This window comes from Thunnus thynnus, chromosome 5 (assembly GCF_963924715.1).
Source record: "Thunnus thynnus chromosome 5, fThuThy2.1, whole genome shotgun sequence".
Classification (NCBI taxonomy): domain Eukaryota; kingdom Metazoa; phylum Chordata; class Actinopteri; order Scombriformes; family Scombridae; genus Thunnus; species Thunnus thynnus.
Window position 1 is genome coordinate 24,977,701 of NC_089521.1, and position 13,778 is coordinate 24,991,478.

The following is a 13,778-nucleotide window of genomic DNA, read 5'->3' on the forward strand; positions in this document are numbered from 1 at the left end:
AGAAACTTACCAGATACTAACCGAAGATTATGGGGTTACAAAAGCTTAGCCTACTTTATTTAACACCTAACAGGTTGAACAATCAAACACCTGTATCACTGAACCACAGCTGTACTTTTGACCAGCTGAAAAGGGGCCAACAGATCATGTGAGCGATCAAGGTGAAAAAATGTTTCAAATGAATTCCCTCATAGATGCCTTTGCCGTGTCAGTAGTAACTGTGTGTTACACTATTATCTGGGTGACCAATGTACTGTATCTGTTATGCCTGTGATTTATCAGTCTCTGGATAAACGCGTCAGCTAAATGTTAAATATGTCTATTCTATCCTGGTGCCACCTCTCCCCGGAGAGATGAGGTGACTCCCACTGACATCCCGTCTGCTGAGAAGACGTCACATCCGATAAGCAGGCCTCCTCCCACTGACCAGGACATCTTAACACTAGAGTCAGACAGATTCCTATCCTGCCAGAGCACCAAGTCATATGGCCCTTTTCACCAGTGGACAGATGGACAACACCCCCCACGCCGACAGGCACGTTAACCCCTTCACATGAAGCTGAAGGTGCTGATACACTTGCACCGAACTGAGAGTTGTTAATATTCACATGGAAGAAAGTGTAGACACTCGAAATGCAGAGTTTGCTTATAGAGATCTGTCTGGGGATGCGTTAACGAAAACAATTGATGGCTATTGACTAAAGGTTAGCTAGCTAGTGAGGCCTTTAGCTCACTATGGTAAGCTTGTTAGCTAGAGAGGGGGCATAAAACATCTTTTCTCCACCATAATACAATTTTGATGCCTTCATATGAAACTCTGAGTTTGTGGTTTTTGACTTTGGGTGGTCAAGTACATGATAAATTTGGTGTTCAAGGTTAAACCAAACAAATGATCTATAAAGCAAATTAAACAATACAGCAATTATCCTGAGGCATACACACATTGAAAAGCATTGAATATCTAAATAATCACAATTCAATTGTATATTTCAAAGTCACCAACAGCTGATTTTTTTAAAAATCAATTTTAATTGAAATCATTTTCTCTCTGTCAGTCACTGACACATGTCATTGGCTACAAAGGAGAAGGAGAGGTGACCTTTTTCTGTGTATGCTCAGTGTTTAATATGAAAGTCTAATCCTTTGAAATATGGCAGTAACCACACTGTTTTATTCTTGGTTGAAACAACAACAACAAAACCCAACTCATAATCACTTGGTTTCCCCAAAGTCCACAATTGTGGGACTGGACTGGACTTTCGAAGACAGAAAACTAGACCCATTGAAAAGCACAATTTATACAAGGATTGCCTTAATGTTGGTTAGCTTTGAATAAGCTGCCAATAATTGTTAGCCTTCTAGCTAACTTCACCCATAGCATGGCTGTTAAACATGACTTTAACATTATTAAGATACAATTAACACTCCTGCTTGTGTAAAACTGTGGGCAGCCACTGCCAACTAAGGAGCTAAAACAAGCTAACTATATGCTAACATTACCTGCCAGTTAATGAGTGCACCTGGTGATGAAAATTACACATGTAACGAACCAAAGAGGCAAGATAGTTTTCTCAGGCGACAGCAGGATGTTGAACTTACATTCAACAGGTAGTCAGAGAAGATTCCCATGTGTTTTTTTTGTAAATAAATGAATGTCTTTCTGCTGCCTAATGGTCAAAGATTAATAAATACCGCTAAATTCACATTAAACTCCTAGAGATACAGTATCTAGCCATGCCAGTAGTTGACATTTTATTTAGCAAGGTTTTATAATTTTATTTAGAATGCTTTATGGTGTTCCCATATTTATCCGCAGGTGCACACCATAATATTTTTCAATAACATCTGTCTAAAAATACAGTTTTAAGTTTTTCACTTAATTTTAAAGTCCAACTGAAATCAAATGCAGTTTCTTTTTAAAATTATTTAAGGTGTTATTTCTTTGGAGAAATATTTCGGTGTCTGTGTTTGACTGACAGTAACTGGCAGACTGAGCTCTAGTGGCACCGACAGGACAACAAAAGACAAAGTTAACCAAAACTTGAGCTGTAGTCTACAAGTCATGGGCAGCCAGTGTTTTGTTAGCAGTGGTATTTAAAAGTAAGTATCACACCAGCATCTAAAATGGTCTGAAGTGACATTCGCAGATACATGCTGTTTACTGAATAGGATAGCCAGTAATTCATGTATGTGCTCAAATAGCCATATTATCAAGTCTGAACCATTTTATAGACCGGAGATTCAACTGAGACTTGGACTTGGACTTGCATCTTATGACTCATGAACTCTACTACGCTCTCTCCCCGGCTGTCTCTCTCAAACACGCACACATGCGAGTAAGCAAACCTGATGGCGAGCCCAACAAGGTAGACTTAGGCTGATTAAAGTGATTAGGTGTTTTTGTCTGAGTACTGTCTTGGTTTGCTGGCTCTGGCCTAACCCATGCACAGTCTGACTGCAGCCCGCCTGCCAGGAGGCCAGGAATGAAAGACTGGCACTAACCCCTCTCTCCTCTATCTGATCCCCTGTTGATACTCTTGATGCCAACAAAGGTATTTAAGCCTCTAATCAGCAGACAGGGAGAGGGAGAGAGATATGGAGGCATGCTTGTTTGATATGGACAGTAAAGCAATAGGCTTAAATTCACAATAGGGTAAAGGATTAGGACCACTTTTCAAACATTAAGTTGCACTGTTTAGGTCAAAATTTGTATTTCAAAATCTTTTTTTTAACTATCTTCTTCATTTGATCTTTATCTCATGACTTAAGTGCATTTACTGTAAGTAAAATTAATACATGATAACACCTTCTCCTGGATTTATTTCATCAGACTACTTCTATCAAAGAGCACATTGTGCTAATATATTGTTCCTCATTGAATCAAGAAAGGTGATATAGAAAATGAAAATAGTGAAAAGTGCAAATAGAATCAGAAACTGGGTGAAACAAAGACACAAGGATGATGAAGATGGCGATGAAGAGGGAAACTCTTGAAAAAACTGGCATGTTCGATATCCGCCTGTCTCAATTGACCTGTAAAATCTTCGAGACTGGAACAAATGCAAATAGCGCTGACTTGCTCGCACTAAAAAATCCTGAAGGCTTTTCAAATGAGCTCACTCTCACAATGGTGGGGTGCCCAGAGCAGGGTGAATATACGGTCTGGGCTCTGAATGGCACAATGTGTGAGAGCCAAACAGGGAGCTGTGAAGTGAAGGCTCAGGACCCTCCAGGCTGCCTGCCACTGTGAGCTGAGCCTTGGCTGCTTCCACAGCACAAAGCTGACCAGCACCACTACACTACAGTCCTCTGATCGGCAACGCCGGGCTTACACTGCACTGCAGGCCTGTGCTCAATGCAAACACACTAAATTCAAAACCAAAATTCAAATCAGAAATGAATAATTCTAATATTAATTTTGAATAATATTGAAAAAGTAATGTGGAGCACATAATCCCCCTAACGTTTGAAAACTCTAGATCAAGTGCATACTTTTAAAGTTCTTTAAAGCTCTTAGTCCATCTCTGCTGTCTAAATTAAGTATAAAAGAATCACTTTTCGAACTCAAGCAATTCAGTTTAGACTGCAGTAAGACCTGCTTTGTAGTTTATCAGGTTTAGTTGCCACCTCTTTGCATGTTTGTCTGGTGGTTTCACAACAAATCTCACAGCCAAGAGATAAAAAGGTTTGAATGCCGAAACAGCAAATGTCCATCATCAGCCAAGCAATATCTCTAAGTGCCTTTAAGCAAGACACTAAAGCCCCTTCTGCTATTTCTAAATCAACTAAATGACATGGGAAATCCTGATATATAAAGCTTCATTTAGTCATCCCAGTAATTTATGAAACATGCTTTGATTCTTTTTTCTGCTTCATCAATATATATTGTACCTGTCAACAATGTCTATTCAAGTTTTCTGTTGTAGGAGTAGGTTTCTTTTTTTCTTTTGGTGTGAGCGCCGATTAATTGTATTCTTAGCAACAATAGAACACAATAGTGGTTTAAATTAATGATCTTGAAAAAGTGTTGTAGAGCCAATAAAAGCTCTTTGTTATTTTATAAGCATTGGTGTTATTTAACAGCCAAGTTACAATACTTCACTTATTAGTATGCCTTCAACTCTAATTCTCTAAAGCTAAAACGTTTAAAATCTAGTGTCAGTTATTACAGTGAACAGAAATGAGCATTTATTAATGATTACAGCTGAGAAAAAACTCTGTAACATTCTTCATAAGTGCCTTTCTCTTGTTTCTCTCTGCTAATTCAGAATATTACAGCAGATTTACAGTTTTCATACTGCATACTCAAGTAAGAAATTCAACCAAATCATTCAGCACCAACTTTGCTAAATCTAAATCCGCTCATAATTTGAGTGTAGTAATCAAAAGTTCCAAAAACAAATAAACTAAATATCAGTTTTGTTGATGTACAGTACGTTTAAACAGCACCACACTGTACAGACCCATTCTCCTTTCCATGAGTGAGGAATGTTTTGGTAATATCTCTTTAAGAGGAGGCTGAGCCTACAGCTGTGAGAGCTCTCTGCTTTGTTGCTCCTCTTATTTCTACTTTCAAACTTCATTTTCAGCCCTTGCAAAGATTTTCAGAGCTGCTCTCTGGACATTGGCAGGCACTTTCACCAGCAGCCAAACTTCCCAGCATGCCTTGTGGCAGGGCTGGCTTTGTTCACTAAGTTAACTGTGAAGTTGCTCAGCTCGACACGAGATACAACCCCTCTTCACTCTTATCCATGCAGTTTCACATGTGATGCATAATATGCTGTCGGCAGAGTAAAGTTTTCATATGGATACTGTATTTACAGCTCTTAATTTTGCAGTCTTTCATTATACCGATATTAAATATTCTTTTAAGAATGCCTTAAAACGTTTGATGCTTGACTGTAATTTGAAAGCTGTGGTTGAAAGAACCCTGCTAACTTCCAAACAGTGGTTATAACTGACATATTATAATGTTTTATATCAAACTTCTTCTTTCATCATCTCTCCAAATACTTAAATCAAACCACTGCAATTAAAGACACGTCTTCAATCACACTGCCCTCAGTCCACTTTCGTAACAGATGCATCATCAAAGCTACTTAATAGCCTAAAATGGGACCTATTTTCTATGATGCACAACTAAATTACATTTAATCCTAACACCATGGAAACAGTTCCAACCCTTTGCTCCAAAGTGGATATTACATCTCCATTGGATGACATGCAAGGGACAGTGCAGGCTGCCTGCAGCATCTGGTGGACACCTGTAAGACTGCAAGTCACTAGAGAGAATAAGAGAGGCCTTTGTGATTCTGCTAAGTCACCAAAAATCTGGGCCAGAGTATACTGACCCTCAGTGCTCCAGCCAATTCCACATCCTTCAGCCATGTGGGGTATTTAACCTGAGCGTTCAATCACTAAATCAAAGGCAACATAAATAACAATGAACAGTGAAAGGCAATAAAAATGTCAACACCAATCTGATCAGCCAAGACAAGACCAGGTTCTTGGGGTGGGCAGCAAATCAATCTCTGCCAGCATTTGTAATTATTTACAAGGTCACTGACACAGACAGTACAAGCCAGAATGACCTGTGCACTTTGTTATCTTTTTCAAGTAGTTACAGTGCAATCTGCAACTCCTTGGAATAAAGAGGAGAAAGGAGAAAGATTAAGGGCTGCTTGTGCACGTTACTCAGGCCTCAAGAACTTAAAATCACCCCGCTCCTACACACACATACACATTTGCACAATCTACCATACTTTGAAATGCAATGCAGTGGATTTGTGGACACAATAAAATGAACAAATGTGAAATATAATGTAATCCAATCCAGTATCTCTCCAATAAATACTACTCTTATGTTACGTTTTTGTTGAGATGTTGTCAGAGAGATGTTGATTAAACTCCACAGTACCTTGTGAGGCCACAGTGTGTGATGTTGTTGCATTTTATTGTATTATATTGTGACATTATATCATTATTTTGTTATCATATTATTATCAAAACAATATAGTGTCTCTGTTATTTTTTTATTAACAACTGGACAGTGAGAAATGCATCTGCTAAATCATCCATCACAACACAGTCAGCTGCTCACGTTTTACTGGTGTTCATGTTATTATGTCCACATTCTGTGTAGAATAAGTACTTACAATGATTTCAGGGCCTCTGTTTTCTCTTTATCCATTGATCTATGGTGTAGACAGAAAGAAAGAAAAACATTGTCAGTACGTGTGAAAAAAATTATGCCTGGTGACAAAATCTTTAGCTTTCTAGGACAAAGAACATTGATTCAACATGTGTTTTAGCTCAAGCCCTTCAGACCTGTATACTATGCGTGCTGCGAGCGCTTTCATTTATGAGAGCTAATCACTACAAGTGAACCAGATCACAAAGGGACAGTCACTGACACCAAAGCAATTATTTTGTACAGGTCTAATCCCTTACACAGCACTTAGGACAGTTTTAAAGTCCACCAGGGCACACTGCGGAGCTCCCTTAACTGTTAGGGTGCAGTTTGGTCCATTTTACAGTCACTGGGGCACAGGCCTGATTGTTAAGACCAGGGAAAGTAATCCCTGGAGTCAGGCCACTAAACCTGCTCTGTCCCTGTAACCATGGCAGCAGACAGGTAGTGTCTGGGTCACAGGGCAAACATGGCCAGGCTTCAGCGCTGGCCGGCGGTTAATAAAAAACTAGCCTGGTGTGAACGCACACACGTACGGACAAACGTACGTGTGCGCACTCACACCAATGCTCATGCACACACATAAACACACACACACACACACACACTTACAAAAACACACACACACACACAGATTTAGGCGAAAGTTGCCAGCTGCCCTGAGAGCCGATACGACCACAGAGCGGTACTGGGTTTCAGTTAACCAACAGTGCCACTGGATATTCAGGATGCTTAACCACTAAACACAATGAGTCACAGTGACAGGTGGATGGTAAAATGGCCCAAAAAATGTTAAATGACAAAATTATTAAAATGTAATGTGTTTGCAAAGTGATTTTCTATTTTACATTTGATTGATGACATATAAACATTAATCTTCCATCTAATTTTTAAGATGCCACCAGAGAGGTCGAGCACAAGGTCAGGATGAAGCAGGTAGGGGTTTAATATCACACTAAAATAGACAGAACCCTTATTATAGAGGCTAGACTGACTTTTCATTTACAGGATAGTCTCTGTTGCCACCAGTGAGGCTGCCTGTCTGCAGGCTGCATTTTTTTTTTTTTAATATTATGGTCTCATTGCTTCACTCCACTGTTGCATTATGTTACATGTGCAGTCTAGACAGTCGTAAAATACATTTTAAAAAATCAAAATATTTCGGAGAGCACATGCTGTATCCCACACACCAAAATGCTGCCATTTGAATTAAAGGTAATAAATAATGGTGTGTGACGGGTAAGAGAAGTTTCATCCAGTTTGATTTTTCTTTTTCACAAAATAACCCAAAAGATGGTCTAGGCTGTCTTGCCCTTTTGAAAGCAACACATGATCTCCCTTGGCCTTTTCTCCATTTACCAGCTCCCCCTCTCTCTTTTCAGTTGCTATGAGACACTCCAGCTGAAGCCAAGGCTTCCACAATTCATTACTGGAGGAACAAAAGCCAAAGCACTGGACAAAGCAGGGCAGACCAACTCAAACCAGCTCCCACTTAACACACACATCACACCTCTGAGTGCTCTGCTGACATACAAATGGCCAATTAAAACCCTCTCCTTTTTCCTTTCTTATTTATTTATTTATTTTTTTACAATACCAGGGGGGATAGATGAAGAAAATGCTCATGATATGCAGTAAGAAGTCAACAGGTTGAAGATTTTTCCACACTTAGAGAGATCAGTTAAAGTTTTCTGTATTCTGCACAAGACATGATTCTCACCATCATCAAAAACATTGTGATAGGATTTCAGCTATATCTGGGCAATAATGTATTGCTATATGATAGCAAAAATAACATTTAATGTGTTTAGTGGAGTAACACGTCACTTTTTTGTTTAGGATTTTGTGCCAAAGACTCAATAGGCTACAAAGCACTATCAACAACAACACCTGTCTCTGGCTTCCCACTAGCTCTGCCTCGCCAAATCATGAAACATCTCTTTTCTCCCCAACCAATCAGATCTGAATCTCTTGCTGTTCTCATGCAAAGAAAGAGAGGGGAAAGCCAATGAGAAATGGCCCTCCTCCTTCCTCTCGTATCCTACACACACGACAATCACCGTCTGAGAAATGCCATCGGACGGGCAATCAGTCATTGTAATTAGGCTGGCTGCCATTCCCAAGCCTTCATAATTCAGGCTGGAGCTGGAGGACATAGGTAGTGAGAGCCCAGCTGCCACAGCCCACCACTGGCTCACCCAAACCTCAACACAGGCCACTCCCTCTCCCCTCTCCCCTCTCTGCTCCCCTTGATGGGGGGACCAGCCGAATTATAAGGGGGCTGGCTGACTGCAAAATTAAAAACTCCCCCACTCTCCCTCCCTTCCTCCTCGTCTACATCCCAAAACCGCTCCCAATCACACTTTCTTTTCACTGCACTGCAGAATTTTGTTCTCCAAACTGCATGACTGTCGAGCACGAGAGCATATAAAATAGCTTTTAAACAGAGGAAGGGTCTTAATCTAAATATACAAAAGACATTCTATAAAAAGTGGACTAGTGTAATTTTTCCTGTACAATTTATTTGAAGGTGTAAAGCCTGAAGGGAGGTACTGTCCATGCTGTTACTAGGTGGACAGAGCACTGGATTTACAGTACAGACATGGCTCACTCGTTTCTCTTTGGATTTCACAGCTAAACAGGAAGCTATGGCAGTATTCTGCAGAGATTTATTTTATTTGCTTACAGGCCGTGGTTGACTCAGAAACTGGCTTTGCCTGTTGTATAGGACCTGAAGTTTTCTTGGCAGAGAAATGAAGAACTGCAAGTTCAGCCAAAATAGACAATAAAGCAGAATGGAGAAACATGCCAAATTGCTGGGGCAATTCAGTCCAGAGGCTCATTTTTCCAAAATGATTCACACTGGAAAGGAAAGCATTTCCCTGTCCTTAGATGAACTTAGTGTGCTCTCTGTCGGCTTTTACAAGGAAGCGATGGGGGAGGGAGGAGGACGTGTGTGCGCACACACATACACATGACCACACAGCCATCACTGCAGATTCTTTGCTCACTGTGGAATTAGGTCATGCACATAAAAGCCCCAAACACAGACACACATATAAACATGCACAACTTTAAAAAGACATTTTCACAGGGGAAAACCACATACATGGAATCTTTGCAAGAAAACTCAAATAAGAGCAGTTGAGCTGGTTAAATGCCATTTTACATGTACTGTACTCTGTACTGTACACTAGCGGCTTGCACTATAACTGCAGGACAAAGCGCTTTTTAGCATGTACTCAGTGTTCGGTGCAGCAACAGCACAGTTTAGGAATGAGGGAGGACTGAAGGCAAGTTTTGCATCAGTCAGCAGTGTCCTGAGGCTGGTTTATTGGCTTGTCTGGCTCAGCTGCTTGACAGTGTTCACCTGTTCCTTCTTCCTACTGCAGGATGACAGTCAACAGTCTGTAGCAGCACAGCAAGTACGAGGAGCTCAAACTTATTCGCCATTATTTCTTCATCAATTACAAAGACTTTCTTTAAAAAGCACCTACAATAAATTCATACACTGAAATGAGTTGCGACAGCTATAACTCCTTATTAATGAATGTCAGAAAATACTAAAATCCCTTTACAATGAGGACATAAGAAACGCAGCCGGCTTCTGTATGTCAGCATAACATGATTTCTAAAGCTTGTGATTGAGGAGCTCACTTTGTTGATATCCACTCATTAAGTCTCAAGGTAAAATTAGATCTTGCATTAAGCACACATTAAGCATTAGGTTACATAGAAAAGATAAAAGCCTTCTGTATGGGTTTTCTGGGAGCTTTTATGCACTCATAAGTATGCTGCTACTAATGACAGCAAATATTTGTGCAGCTGTAGTGCATCAGTGATACCACAGATATAATATTAGATCAAAAGAATGATCAGTGAAAAATGAGAAGGCACTTGAGGAAGCACATCGAGGACCAAAAATATGCTTACACGCAAATCTTCTATGGGATGTGTAGTCTGGCGCTGCTGTTATTATTATCATCACATTGTTGGTTGTTTTACTATCAGACCACATCATTTTCATTATGCAACTTAGTGTTGAGACTTTGCTTACTCATCATATTATTCTCAGAAATCTTTAATAGCTGCTGTAATATAATTAATGATTCACCGCGTGTATCATATAGTGATTTCCACACAGCTATTAACTGATGAGCTCTACAAGCTCTACAAACAAACTGAAAAACAGAAGGCAGCAACGTTAAGAGATGTGCACACACACATTTGGACAGACGCATGTTTGGATGATGGTAGGAAGGTTGGAAGTGAGAATAAGCAGGCCGCGTCACATTATATAACCTCTAACATTGTTGCAGAGAACAGAACGTCTGCGATTTACAAAAAAAAAAAAATGTGTGTAAATACATAAAAACAAGGACAGCAAATTTCAGTGTATGACACAAAGCAGCAGCTTATTTCAACTGTTTAATGGAAGGTTTCTTAAAGGTTGTTCAAGACGTTGCTATTCTACAACTGTAAATAGAGAAAACAGCAGTAGACACCCAACCTAACCTACAGAGCTGATGAAGGGTCTCGCCAGTTTCAGGGACGCTTTTTCTGTTGCTGACAGTGACCTTTGACCACCGTGGAGAGAGGAAGTTAGAAAAACAATCCTTATGAGGAACATCACTGCTATTATTATCGGTTTTGGAGTGGCGGGTTTTACTTACTACAAGGTTTCCCACAGTTGGAGCCAGTCTAGTCTCTAGTTTTGGTAAGAAAATAGGACTAAGGGAAATATCCCTTACACTGTAAAACATCATACTGGAATTTAGTGGAATCAACTGAACCTTTGTTATTAACTATCCATAAAACGTTTTATTAATTTCAAGTAAATTCAACTGAACATTTTTCGTTTTTACTAAAATTTTTACTTTAGTTTTTAGTCATTTTCAGATTTTTTTTCATCTGTCTTTAGTTCACCTGACTTTAAATATTTTGACTTGAAGTAATGAGTTGAATAAATGTACAGATAGAGATGAAACTCTCCCGACGCCCCTCATTTTTGTAGTTTGAAGAAAATATACATGATGGAGACTCGCTGTGTGTATTCAATACTTGTGAAGATAAGTCACGGCTGTTTTTTTTTATAATAATAAAAACATGCAAACCATGATAAAGGTTAGAATTGAATTCATTCCCCTGTACACTTATAATTAAACAAGGTCATTGAGAGCAGCCTTGAGTGTTTTTTGTACTGACTGTGGAACAAAGTGGCTCTGACTGCAGCAGCCACAGCTGTACTGTAAGTTCTTTGTGACATATGAAGAACTGACTCTTCAAACTGAGAAAATGTAAATGTTAAGAAAGTCTGAAGGGATGTTAGTCAGGGTGACTGAGCATTTGTTAATACCTTAAGTTTGTTGAACCTGTTATTTCAAGTTGAACCAGTTTAATATGTTTTACAGTATACTCAACCCCAACTGACTTCTATTTTTTTCATATAAAATAGTTTGTTTTGTTAAAACAAAAGATTTCCAGGTTCATTTTTTATCCCACAGATAATGTCAAAGTCATGAAGCCTGATAATTCAGGCACATGATAATTCGGGTCATTACAGCCTCATAGATCCATTGCAGCAGCAAATACACTAACGTAGAAGAATTCAACCTACATAAAGAGTTAAAAAAGTTCAATGATTAAATAAGTTGCAATTTTATTTTGACCAATGACAATATACATACCGTAATTTAAATTTCTTTGAACCTACTGAACCAAATATTACATCTTGTGGTACTAAAGTGTTGCACATTAAAGCAACTTCAATGTGTAATGTGCACTGTATTTTGACAATTAACATTTGACAATGATGTCTTCAATAATTTCACATTGGATGTTCTCTTTATAGCTAAATCTGATTTATTAGTCTCACTTATATTCAGTGAAATATATGTGTCTATATTTCTGTTTGGACCACACCTCTCACAGGGGGTTTCAGACTTTTAAAGCTACACCTCTGTTCTATGTCTTTGTGCTGCATGAACATTCTTCAAAATTGAACTGAAATGCTGAACTAATAATTTTCTTTGTCCTTGAGACTGCACTGTCACTCATAGTAACACCTGTATTTCAACACTTTAAACAGAGACCAAACAAGTAGCCTCTGTGTTATAGTTGTGTGATTAATAATATTTGCACTTGCCGGCAGACTAAAATACACTGAAATTTCATGTAACAATGCTGGGTGTGAGATAGTTGCACCAAAGATTTATGTTGTTTTTTTTCTTAACTTGACAGTGAACTTGAAACCACATGACACCCACTAACAAGGAGCACTGTGTACAAATAAAGGGAATAAACTAAAAAAAAAGGAGCCACAACAGCAACTAACTTTAAACCACAGTATCAGTGCAAAATATTGTAAAAAAAATGCACTGCTGGAAAACCCCCACATAATAATTCTACTAATAAAAAAATAAATTCAGTATGAGGAACTAACTTCTCTTCATTGCTACACACTTTTATAGGAAATTAACAACAGTTAAAAACTACCATAAGGACAAAACACTGTCACTAATGAGCACAAAGGACACACACTACAAGTCCTTCTAAATATTCTAAAAATAGTTGTTTTTTTTCCAAAGGGAGATCCTATTGTGAAAAATAACTTAAAATGATATGGGCCTGCATTCAATTTTTGAGAACAGACAAGTCACACTAAGTCAAATAAGGTCGTAGAGCAAAGAAAAATAGCAGTCGACTCACCATAACAACGCACCATGTGTTGGTCGCTTGTCAGCTGCAAGTATTCTCCTTGTGCGCCCACAGTGCAACAGGCATGAGTGGAAACCGAGGGAAAAAAGCGGCATATTAGGGATTTCTCTCCGGTTGCAGCTGCTGCGTGTTGATGTGGTGCTTCAGAAATTACACCCAGGAAGAGCGCAAAATAAGAACTTTGCATGTCACCACCGCTCCTCATTTAATTCAAATAGCCTAGAAAGTGATCCTCAAGCGAGTTACTGTATAATCTACGAGGTGGTCTGATGACTGTCGTGAGGACAGGATTATACACATCCCAGCGAAAGCTTTTCATCTGTTTCATCCGCTAAGCAGGCTGTCCCCAATGTCTCCGCACGGCTGCATGGCGAATCTGACTCACTCCACTGTGCGTAAAGGCTTGACTGCAAATTATTGTCACAGCCAACAATGGTTTTGACTGGTATCGTTTGCGTAAACAAAACTGCCTTCGTTTTGTTTTTTGAGAATTGTCTCTGTGTCTCTGGTGTGCATGTGGCTGCAGCTGCTTCTCCTGCAGAAAGGTGCCAGACTTTGAGGTCCATATTGTGGAATCATGATGCCCACACAGTGCAAGTCATTTTATTTTTTATCTAAATTCAGACTATGGGACGAATTAGACTTAATATTTGATGCTAGAAGACCGATCAATACCACACATCTGCTCTATTGAAGAAGTGAGGGACTGACCACCAATGCATGTGGCTACAGTTTTGTAGGTTTTGCTCTATAATAACAGACAGAGGTGGGCGTGAAGCTATTTGGATTTTCAGGGTTAACAGATATATTCGCATTGTACTTAATCAGCAGGTTCGACTCAAAATACAGCGTGCACTTCTAAAAAACAGCA

At 39.2% G+C, this 13,778-nt stretch overlaps 1 long non-coding RNA gene across 1 annotated transcript in view; it reads right to left on the reverse strand.

Moving 5' to 3' along the window:
- LOC137183350 (uncharacterized) overlaps positions 1-13,541 on the reverse strand; it is a 41,859-nt gene extending 28,318 nt beyond the window's left edge. The window contains exons 1-2 of the long non-coding RNA XR_010928449.1: positions 12,899-13,541; positions 6,156-6,194 (exon numbers count right to left, since the gene is read on the reverse strand). This is a non-coding gene — a long non-coding RNA (uncharacterized lncRNA). The remainder of the gene's footprint in view (positions 1-6,155; positions 6,195-12,898) is intronic.
- Between the last annotated feature and the right edge of the window lie 237 nt (positions 13,542-13,778).